Consider the following 295-nt stretch of genomic DNA (forward strand, 5'->3'; position numbering starts at 1 on the left):
ATGTTCGGGGGGGCTGCCAGGGAAGGGCCGGGGGGGTCCAGCCGCCCTCTTCCTCCACCACCCCGCCAGGAGAGCAGACATGCCGGAGATGTGCTGCTCCTGCTCCCTGCTCCTGCTCCCTGCTCTGGAGCTGACATCAGCCAAGGAAGGTTTTGCCCCAGAGCTTGGCTTTTGGGGCACCTCGAGGGCCTCCTTCCAGCAGAGCTGGGTGCCTCTTTTCAACCACATCCTGGCCAGAACGTGTCCTTGGAGTAGCTGCCAAGCGGGGTGGCAATGGCGGGGGGGGGGGGGGGGG

This window comes from Merops nubicus, unplaced genomic scaffold, assembly GCF_000691845.1.
Source record: "Merops nubicus isolate BGI_N331 unplaced genomic scaffold, ASM69184v1 scaffold5832, whole genome shotgun sequence".
Lineage (NCBI taxonomy): Eukaryota > Metazoa > Chordata > Aves > Coraciiformes > Meropidae > Merops > Merops nubicus.